The sequence below is a fragment of the Anolis carolinensis genome, unplaced genomic scaffold (assembly GCF_035594765.1).
Source record: "Anolis carolinensis isolate JA03-04 unplaced genomic scaffold, rAnoCar3.1.pri scaffold_13, whole genome shotgun sequence".
NCBI classification, from domain to species: domain Eukaryota; kingdom Metazoa; phylum Chordata; class Lepidosauria; order Squamata; family Dactyloidae; genus Anolis; species Anolis carolinensis.
In genome coordinates this window covers 4,713,166-4,723,165 of record NW_026943824.1, presented here as the reverse complement: position 1 = coordinate 4,723,165, position 10,000 = coordinate 4,713,166, and the positions used below count along the sequence as shown (strand labels likewise).

At 37.1% G+C, this 10,000-nt stretch overlaps 1 protein-coding gene across 1 annotated transcript in view; it reads left to right on the top strand.

Moving 5' to 3' along the window:
• uncx (UNC homeobox) overlaps positions 1-10,000 on the top strand; it is a 74,758-nt gene that overhangs the window by 13,891 nt on the left and 50,867 nt on the right. The window lies entirely within an intron of this gene.

Sequence of the window (10,000 nt, the reverse complement as noted above, 5' to 3'; positions counted from 1 at the left end):
GAGCTTTGGGTCACAAAAAGGGAGCAGGAATCCACCCCCTAAAATCCTATTTCCTCCAGCTTCTGTTTCCCCCCAGTCTTTTTTGGGGAAAGGACACGCGTGGGGAAAGGACACGCGCGGGGAGCATTGGGTCAAAAGAAGGGAGCACGAATCCACCTCTCAAAAAACCCCTATTTCCTCCTGCTTCTTCCCCTGGTCTGTTTGGGGAAAGGACACGCGTGGGGTGCTTTGGGTCAAAAGCAGATAGTAATAATCCACCTCCAAAAAAACCCCTATTTTATCCAGCTTCTTCTCCCCCCTAGACTGTTTGGGGTAAGGACACGCGTGGGGAAAGGACACGCGTGGGGAGCTGTGGGCCAAAAGCAGGGAACAGGAATCCACCCACTAAAAATCCCATTTCCTCCAGCTTCCCTTCCAGGCCTATTCTTTATGTTTGGTCACGGTGGGTTTTAATAGCAGAAACACGCGTGGAGGTGAAATCCATCTTTTAAAAAAGCAATTTCTCTAGTTGTCCTTTCAGATATATTTTTGGGTCAGGGTGGCCTTTAAATGGCGAAAACACGCGTGGTTTTGGGTTAGGGTTTTGGACCCGCGTGGGGAGTTCTTGACATAAAGAAAGGAGCAGAAGTCTATCACTTGCCCTTCAAAGCCAGAAATGTCCCTCTTTCCTCTAGTTTTTTCTCCCTCCCCAGTCTATTTCAATTACTTGAGAATAGACACGCGTGGAGAGCTTTGGGCCCAAAGGAGGGAGTCGAAATCCATCCTTAAACCTTCCCTGAAATGGTCCCACTTGCTTCCAGTTTTTCTCCCGAATCTATTTTTTGTGTCACGCGTGGGTTTGGGCACGCGTGGAATGGACATGCGTGGTTGAGGGCGAAAAAGGGAGCAGGAGCCCACGCCAATTCCATCCCTTGCCAAACGTCAGAAAACAGAAGGATCTCTCTCTCTCTTCTCCCAGTTTTTCTCCCGAATCTATTTTTGTCACGAGTGGGATTTCAATCACCCTCCAAGTTTTAAAAAGAAATCAAATTAAAAAGGACAACTTTCTCTTTCCTCCCTTCGCTCAAAGGGAATTCAGGCCAAACACAAAACAATAACAACAAAAAACGCCTGCAATCCTTGCAAGCAAAAGAAACAAGGAATATATAAATTATATATATATAATATATATAAATTATATATATATGGGATGGAGAAGAGAGGAAAGAGAGAGAAACTTGGCCTGCACCGAAGCTGGACTCGATGTGAATACTGTAAAACAAAACAAAAAAACACAACAGCGACTCCTCAAACCTTGTAAAATGCAAAAATGTTTAAAGATATTTATATATGTAAAAAAAACCTCCACTTTTTTGATAAATAAAAACCTCTTTAAAAATCAAGGTTTATTTTTTTGGAAACTCCCCCCCCCTTCCTTGAAATTGCTTGGAGTAATTGAACTATTCCTAATCCTATTTTGTATTGACCTTATAAGTATCTCCAAATCCTCCCAATATTGTATGGGTCTGGGTATATATTATTATTTTATTATTCCTAATAATAGTCCTGATAATTATTCACAGAGGCCCTTTCCTTACTGGGACTATAGAAAAGAGGATGGAGTTTGATGTTGACATTATAATTATTTTATTAAAATAATTAATCCAAATCCTCACTGATATTTTATGGGTCTAGATGTGTTTTATATTATTATTATTATTATTATTATTATTATTATTATTATTATTATTATTATTATTATTATTAGTAGTAGTAGTAGTAGTAGTAGTAGTAGTATTGTTATATTATTATTATTATTATTATTATTATTATTATTATTATTATTATTATTATTATTATTATTATTATTATTATTATTATTACCTTCAGTAGAGAGAGCCTGGGATGATAGTATTAGGACTATAGAAAAGAGGATGGAGTTTTTGTGTTGACATTCTCATTATTTTTTTTTTATTATTTTCTTCTTCTTTTATTATTTCTGATAATATTCCTAATGATTGTTGATAATAATATCCCTAACTTTACTGGGAGTTTGGTGTTGGTACTATAATTATTTTTTTATTAGAAGACTACCTTCTGGATTTGGATGTGTGATTTTATTTTATTATTTTATTATTCCTAATAATATTCTCAATAATTGCAGAGTGACCGCCTTTACTGGGACTATAGAAAAGAGGATGGATCTTGGTATTGATGGTTATTTTATCATTCCTAATGATATTCCTAATATTATTAGAGGCCCTTCAGTTACTGGGACTACAGAAAAGAGGATGGAGTTTGGTGTTGATTATTATTCTATTATTCCTAATAATATTCTTAATATTCATAGAGTCTTTTCCTTTCCTGGGACTATTGAAAAGAGGATGGAGTTTGGTGTAGATGATTATTCTATTATTCCTAATAATATTATTTTATTATTTGTAATAATATTTCTTTACTGGGACTATAGAAAAGAGGATGGAGTTTGGTGTTGTTGATTTTTCTATTATTCTTAATAATATATCTAATAATCATCATCATAGATTATTATATTATGGGACTATAGAGAAGAGGATGGAGTTTGGTGTTGATGATTATTCTATTATTCCTAATATTATTAGAGGCCCTTCCTTTACTGGGACTACAGAAAAGAGGATGGAGTTTTGATATTATTATTTTATTATTTGTAATAATATTTCTTTACTGGGACTATAGCAAAGAGGATGGAGTTTGGTGTTGATGATTATTCTATTACTCTTAATAATATGTCTAATAATCATAGAGTCTCTTCTTTTACTAGGACTATAGAAGAGGATGGAGTTTGGTGTTGATAATTATTTTATTATTCCTAATAATATTCCTAATATTATTAGAGTCCCTTCGTTTCCTGGAACTATAGAGAAGAGTTTGGTGTTGATGATTATTTTATTATTCTTAATAATAATAATCCTAATATGTTTGGATTGTTATTATATTTATATAATAATATATAATATATAATATTAATATTTCCTTTACTGGGACTACAGAAAAGAGGATGGAGTTTGGTGTTGATGATTTTTCTATTACTCTTAATAATATATCTAATAATCATCATCATAGATTATTATTTTATGGGACTATAGAGAAGAGGATGGAGTTTGGTGTTGTTGATTATTCTATTACTCTTAATAATATATCTAATAATAATAATCATAGATTATTATATGGGACTATAGAGAAGAGGATGGAGTTTGGTGTTGATGATTATTCTATTATTCCTAATATTATTAGAGGCCTTTCCTTTACTGGGACTATAGAGAAGTAGATGGAGTTTGGTGTTGATAATTAATTTATTATTCCTAATAATATTCCTAATATTATTAGAGTCCCTTAGTTTCCTGGAACTATAGAGAAGTGGATGGAGTTTGGTGTTGATGATTATTCTATTACTCTTAATAATATATCTAATAATAATAATAATAATAGATTATTATTTTATGAGACTATAGAGAAGAGGATGGAGTTTGGTGTTGATGATTATTTTAGCATTCCTAATAATATTATTTTACTATTCCTAATAATATTTCTTTACTGGGACTATAGCAAAGAGGATGGAGTTTGGTGTCGATGATTATTCTATTATTCCTAATAATATTCCTAATATTATTAGAGTCCCTTCGTTTCCTGGAACTATAGAGAAGTGGATGGAGTTTGGTGTTGATGATTATTTTAGCATGTCTAATACTATTATTTTATTATTCCTAATAATATTTCTTTACTGGGACTATAGAGAAGAGGATGGAGTTTGGTGTCGATAATTATTCTATTATTCCTAATAATATTCCTAATATTATTAGAGTCCCTTCGTTTCCTGGAACTATAGAGAAGTGGATGGAGTGTGGTGTTGATGATTATTTTAGCATTTCTAATACTATTATTTTATTATTCCTAATAATATTTCTTTACTGGGACTATAGAGAAGAGGATGGAGTTTGGTGTCGATAATTATTCTATTATTCCTAATAATATTCCTAATATTATTAGAGTCCCTTCGTTTCCTGGAACTATAGAGAAGTGGATGGAGTTTGGTGTTGATGATTATTTTAGCATGTCTAATACTATTATTTTATTATTCCTAATAATATTTCTTTACTGGGACTATAGAGAAGAGGATGGAGTTTGGTGTCGATAATTATTCTATTATTCCTAATAATATTCCTAATATTATTAGAGTCCCTTCGTTTCCTGGAACTATAGAGAAGTGGATGGAGTGTGGTGTTGATGATTATTTTAGCATTTCTAATACTATTATTTTATTATTCCTAATAATATTTCTTTACTGGGACTATAGAGAAGAGGATGGAGTTTGGTGTCGATAATTATTCTATTATTCCTAATAATATTCCTAATATTATTAGAGTCCCTTCGTTTCCTGGAACTATAGAGAAGTGGATGGAGTGTGGTGTTGATGATTATTTTAGCATTTCTAATACTATTATTTTATTATTCCTAATAATATTTCTTTACTGGGACTATAGAGAAGAGGATGGAGTTTGGTGTCGATAATTATTCTATTATTCCTAATAATATTCCTAATATTATTAGAGTCCCTTCGTTTCCTGGAACTATAGAGAAGTGGATGGAGTGTGGTGTTGATGATTATTTTAGCATTTCTAATACTATTATATTATTATTCCTAATAATATTTCTTTACTGGGACTATAGAGAAGAGGGTGGCGTTTGGTATTGATGATTATTCTAATATTCTTAATATTATTGGAGGCCCTTCTTTTACTTTGGACTACAGAAAAGAGGATGGCGTTGACATTACAATTATTATTGTTATTATTATTTCTTAAAGGCAGGTCTCTCCAAACCCTGGATGTGTGTTTATTGCTTAACAGATCTCTTCCTCCCTCCCTCCCCTCCTCATCCCCTCCCAACCCCCCAAAACAACCCTCCCCTTTAAAAAAAAAGGGAAAGAAAAGAGGAGGTTAGCCTGCCTGGGGCTGCGAGGAGGCGGCCCCCCAAAAAAAGGCTCCTGGTGCGTTTTGATATGAAAGTAATTATTTTCCCGGGAGCGGCGGCGGGGATTCGGTTTCCTCGCCCAAAGGGTTATTAGACATTACCGATTTGGAGCGATATGAAATCACATAAACTTCCTACAATAATAGAATTAGCATGAAAGGCTGGGGTGTCAAATTGAAATGGGAAAATAATAGCCTGGGCAGCTGGGGGAGTGGGCGCGCATATTGGAGAGGCGCTGGGAGGCGTGGAGGGGAATTTTCATGAGCCAGGCCTTCTCTCTCTCTCTCTTTTTCTCTCTCTTCCAACACACCTCCCTCCTGGCTTTCTCCTTCCCTCCCTCCTCCCCCCTCCTCCTCTTTTGTCAGCCCTCTTGTAGCCGGCTATATTAAGATAGATGTCCAATGATATCTCTCATTGTTCTGTCGCTTATATTGATGTCGCGGCGTTATCAGCCTATTGATCATGTGTCGCGCGTAATAGGACAGCCGCGGCAAAGGCGACCTCTTCCCCTCCCTTTCTTTCCCCCCTTTTTTTTGGTCGTTGTTAACCAAGGCGTTTGTTCTAATAGGGAAGGGGGTCTTTGGGGACCCTTTTGTGGGCGGCCGGGACAGCTGCACCCGAGATAGATGAGAGAGAGAGAGAGAGAGAGAGAGGGGAGAACCAGGAGGCAAATGGAGAGATCTTTTGCGCCTTTTGCGCCTTTACGCACGCCTCGCTCCCCAAATCGAGGCCTATTTATCCCTCCCCAGTGCCAGGGATCAGTCTTCTGGAAATCTCCAGAAATATAACAATGAGAGGCTTCTCCTAATGTTTTCCTAAGGCTTCTCCCCAAAGCGAGACTTTTTTTTATCTCTTGCCAAAAGAGAGAATTTGGAGATCTCCAAAAAAGACTTTCTCCTTTCCATCTTCTCCAAATGGAGACCTATGGGTCTTTCTCCCAACATAGCCCTTTTGCATGTCCAAATCTAGGCTTATTTCTCTCTCTCTCCAAAGTCTCCCAATGCCTTCTGAAATCTCCAGAAATATGACTTCTTTGTCTCTTGCCAAAAGAGAGAATTTGGAGATCTCCAAAAAGAGGTCTCCATCTTCCTTTCCATCTTCTCCAATGGAGACCTATGGATTTTTCTCCCAAATCTAGGCTTGTATTTCTCTCAAAAGAGAAGACTATGCCTCTTTTCCATCATCCCCAATGGAGATCTCCAAAAAGAGTATCCCTTTCCATCTTCTCCAATGGAGACCTATGGATTTTTCTCCCAAATCTAGGCTTGTATTTCTCTCAAAAGAGAAGACTATGCCTCTTTTCCATCTTCTCCAATGGAGACCTATGGATTTTCTCCCAACTTAGCCCTTTTGCATGCCCAAATATCTCTCCAAAGTCTCCCAATGCCTTCTGAAATCTCCAGAAATATAACAATGTATTCCTAAGGCTTCTCCCCAAAGCGAGACTTTTTTTTAATCTCTTGCCAAAAGAGAGAATTTTGGAGATCTCCAAAAAGAGTATCTTCTCCAAATGGAGACCTATGGATCTTTCTCCCTTTTGCATGCCCAAATCTCTCTCCAAAGTCTCCCAATGCCTTCTGAAATCTCCAGAAATATGAGAGGCTTCTCCTAATGTATTCCTAAGGCTTCTCCCCTTTTCCAAATCTAGGTCTGTGTTTCTCCCAAAAGAGAGAATTATGCCTCTTTTCCATCATCCCCAAAGCGAGACTTCTTTATCTCCTTCCAAAGGAGAGCAGTGAATGTCTCATTTTTCCAGACCCCAAATCTCAACCCAACCCCAAAATATATACTTTCCCCCAGCTTCTCGCTTCTCTCTTTCTCCAAAGTCTCCCAATGCCTTCTGAAATGCCAGAAATATAACAACGAGAGGAATGTATTCCTAAGGCTTATCTCCTTCCAAAGGAGAGCAATGAGTGTCTCCTTTTTCCAGACTCCAAATCTCAACCCAACCCCAAAAGAGAGGTATATATACTTTTCCCCAGCTTTTCGCTTCTCACACGAGAAATAAATGCCTATCTTTCCCAAATCTAGGTCTATATTTCTCCCAAAAGAGAGGACGATACCTCTTTTCCATCATCCCCAATGGAGATCTCCAAAAAGAGCATCTCCTTTCCATCTTCTCCAATGGAGACCTATGGATTTTTCTCCCAAATATAGGTCTGTGTTTCTCCCAAAAGAGAGGGAGATACCTCTTTTCCATCATCCCCAATGGAGATCTCCATTTCCATCTTCTCCAAATGGAGACCTATGGGTCTTTCTCCCAACATAGCCCTTTTGCATGTCCAAATCTAGGCTTATTTCTCTCTCTCTCCAAAGTCTCCCAATGCCTTCTGAAATCTCCAGAAATATAACAATGTATTCCTAAGGCTTCTCTCCAAAGCGAGACTTCTTGCCAAAAGAGAGAATTTGGAGATCTCCAAAAAGAGTATCTCCTTTCCATCTTCTCCAAATGGAGACCTATGGATCTTTCTCCCAACATAACCCTTTTGCATGCCCAAATCTCTCTCCAAACTCTCCCAATGCCTTCTGATATATAATATTATATCATTGTTATCAATGATATCATTGTTAAATATAACAATGAGGGGAATGTATTCCTAAGGCTTCTCCCCAAAGCGAGACTTTTTTAAATCTCTTGCCAAAAGAGAGAATTTTGGAGATCTCCAAAAAGAGTATCTTCTCCAAATAGAGACCTATGGATCTTTCTCCCAACTTAGCCCTTTTGCATGCCCAAATCTCTCTCCAAAGTCTCCCAATGCCTTCTGAAATCTCCAGAAATATAACAATGCGAGGCTTCTCCTAATGTATTCCTAAGGCTTCTCCCCAAAGCGAGACTTCTTTATCTCTTGCCAAAAGAGAGAATTTGGAGATCTCCAAAAAGAGTATCCCCTTTCCATCTTCTCCAATGGAGACCTATGGAATTTTCTCCCATATCTAGTTCTGTATTTCTTTCAAAAGAGAGAATTATGCCTCTTTTCCATCATCCTCAATGGAGTTCTCCAGAAAGAGCATCTCCTTTCCATCTTCTCCAATGGAGACCTATGGATTTTTCTCCCTCCTTATTATCCAACCTATTCGCTTATCCAACATTCTGGATAAGTGAGACTCTACTGTATCTATCTCCAGCTCCAGGCAATTTGGAAAAAGTTAAGGGGGAAATTAAAAAAAAAAATCCTTAAATCTAGATCCATTTTTCCTTCCCAAGGCTTCCTCAATCAGGCATGAAATCTCTACAAAAAGAAGGGAAGGATGAGAATAAAAAAGAAGGAATGGATCTCTACAAAAAAGAAGGGAAGGATGAGAATAAAAAAGGAGGAATGGATCCCTACAAAAAAGAAGGGAAGGATGAGAATAAAAAAGGAGGAATGGATCTCTACAAAAAAGAAGGGAAGGATGAGAATAAAAAAGGAGGAATGGATCTCTACAAAAAAGAAGGGAAGGATGAGAATAAAAAAGAAGGAATGGATCCCTACAAAAAGAAGGGAAGGATGAGAATAAAAAAGAAGGAATGGATCCCTACAAAAAGGAGGGAAGGATAAGAATAAAAAAGGAGGAGTGGGTCCCCTTGGCGTGCCCAAATCTCCCCTCCCAACCTCTCCAATTCCCCAGAAATTGGTTTGCCAATTATTAAAACCATTAATTCTGGCGAGGCGGCGGCGGCTGGAATTATGTTTACAGCCTCGTTAAATATCTCTGATCCCTCCTGGTCATCAGGCCCTTTATTTGCAAATAAATTGAAAATAATCAGAAGGACAGGAGCGGATTGCAGCTCCTCTTTTCCCTCCTCTCTCTCTCTCTCTCCTTCCATCCAAATGAATTTCTGAGCCTCAGTCCCTTTCATAATATTTACATAATTTTTTTGTGTGTGTGTTGCTTAGTGGCTCTGATATTTGCTCTCTAGGAGACCGAACCAGGGTGGGATTTGGGGAGGGGAGAAAAAAAGAGAATAATTATTAGATCCAGGAAAGAAGGAGAAGGGCAAAGGGGAGGAATCCAGACATCTATTTATTTCTTATTTATTTCTCACATTTATATCCCGCCCTTCTCACCCGAAGGGACTCAGGGCGGCTTACAGTAATGGCAGCAATTCGATGCCCATATAAAACCAATATCAAACAATGCATAAACAGTTAAAAACTATTAAAATGCAATATAAATTACAATATATCAATTTCAAACATAAAATCTTTCTGGTTTTGTATCTATACTACAGTAGAGTCTCGCTTATCCAACGTTCTGGATTATCCAACGCATTTTTGTAGTCAATGTTTTCAATACATCATGATATTTTGGTGCTGAATTCGTAAATACAGTAATTACTACATTGCATTAATGTGTAATGAACTACTTTTTCTGTCAAATTTGTTGTATAACATGATGTTTTGGTGCTTAATTTGTAAAATCATAACCTAATTTGATGTTTAATAGGCTTTTCCATAATCCCTCCTTATTATCCAATATATTCGCTTATCCAAGCTTCTGCCGGCCCGTTTATGTCGGATAAGTGAGACTCTACTGTATTTTTTTTTTTGCTCAATGCCTTTCTTTGTGCATAACCTTCAAGACTCTCCCCGCACATTATACTATATCTGGGTTACTGTGAGTTTCCCGGGCTGCCTGAGCATGTTCAAGAAGCATTCTCTCCTGACGTTTCTCCTGCATCTATGGCAGGCATCCTCAGAGGTTGTGAGGTCTGTTGGAAACTAGGGAAGTGTGGTTTACATATACAGTAGAGTCTCACTTATCCAACATAATCCAACGACAGAACGTTGGATAAGCGAATATATTGGATAATAAGGAGGGATTAAGGAAAAGCCTATTAAACATTAAATTAGGTTATGATTTTACAAATTAAGCACCAAAACATCATGTTATACAACAAATTTGACAGAAAAAAATAGTTCATTACACATTAATGCTATGTAGTAATTTTCGCACCAGAATATCACAATGCATTGAAAACATTGTCTACAAAAATGCGTTGGATAATCCAGAACGTTGGATAAGTGAG